Source organism: Aotus nancymaae, unplaced genomic scaffold (genome assembly GCF_030222135.1).
Source record: "Aotus nancymaae isolate 86718 unplaced genomic scaffold, 86718_ANA_hifiasm-v0.15.2.pri h1tg000044l, whole genome shotgun sequence".
Lineage (NCBI taxonomy): Eukaryota > Metazoa > Chordata > Mammalia > Primates > Aotidae > Aotus > Aotus nancymaae.
Window position 1 is genome coordinate 7,286,709 of NW_026988458.1, and position 1,275 is coordinate 7,287,983.

General features: G+C 36.5%; 1 non-coding gene across 1 annotated transcript; it reads left to right on the top strand.

Annotated features, from left to right (window-relative positions):
* Nucleotides 1-260: 260 nt before the first annotated feature.
* Nucleotides 261-334, top strand: LOC135268859 (small nucleolar RNA SNORD36). The gene has a single exon (XR_010337195.1). It is a non-coding gene; the product is annotated as a small nucleolar RNA SNORD36 (small nucleolar RNA).
* The last annotated feature ends 941 nt before the right edge of the window (nt 335-1,275 follow it).

The following is a 1,275-nucleotide window of genomic DNA, read 5'->3' on the forward strand; positions in this document are numbered from 1 at the left end:
TATGAAATATTTAAAATAAACGTGAACATTGGAAAACATAAAAATTGAGCAATATGCATATACATTTAATAAATGATACCTATTTCAATTCAGTACACTGGTATTAGATTCAGCCATTTAGTGTGGTTTTCAAGGCTCTGACCTCTCATGGAGAAGGCAGCAGCATATGCAGCTCTCCATAATACAAAGCAAAATATCTTCATGTACACAGCAGAGAAACTAAGTCGTTTTACTGAGGTTCACTTAAAACATGAAGAAGATTGTAATGATGTGAATCTCTCACTGAATTCAACCTTGAAGTGCAGATCCATGAGTTTTTTAAACCCTGAGCAGTTGCTACCAAGCTGGCTTTGAAATTTACTACTTTTGGTCAAACTATACTCTTCAGCTAATGCTTTCTTCCCCTGGCTGTCTTCTTGGCTGCCCTGTGTTGTAAAATGGGAGTCCCTTACTGCATTATCAAGGGAAGGCAAGACTGGGGCATCTAGTCCACAGGAAGACCTGCATCACCGTCTCCTTCACACAGGTTAACTTGGAAGACAAAGGCGCTTTGGCTACCCTGGTGGAAGTTATCAGGACCAATTACAAAGACAGATATAATGAGATCCGCCGTCGCTGGGGAGGCAATATTCTGAGTCCCAAGTCTGTGGCTCGCATCACCAAGCTCGAAAAGGAAAAGGCTAAAGAACTTGCCACTAAACTGGGTTAAATGTACACTGTTGAGTTTTCTGTACATTAAAATAATTAAAATAATACAAATTTTCCTTAAAAAAATGAAGAAGAAAACTTCATTTTGAATTCATTTTTCCACCATTTTTTCTAGTTTTTCCCCAAGGTATTTGTTTAACAACTAGTGGCCCGGGAGTGGGGCGTTATACCCAATATGTGCTGAGGGAAAGAGCAATGGACCTAAAATAAGCAGATGAATGAAAAGGAAAGAATCAGATCAGCCTGCAAGGCAGGCTACAGTTTCAGGAGGGAAAAAATCTAAAACATGAGGGGAAAAAAGATATGAGTTTAAAGAATGTAACTAAACAGAGGCTGTGATACAAACTACTGCATAGTTAAATGGGAGAACTGCCCATTTATTTTTTTTAATTACTGTTTTAATGCACTCTGGAAAAAAATGTAGAGTGGTAAATAAAATATAAAATCTAGGAATAAAAAAGGAAAGAACATAATCCGTTATTCTTATTTCCAAACACTGTTATTAGTTTTTTAATTGAAATTATATACAAATCATTCATGTGGTGTTTAAAATGTTCCGAAAAGTAT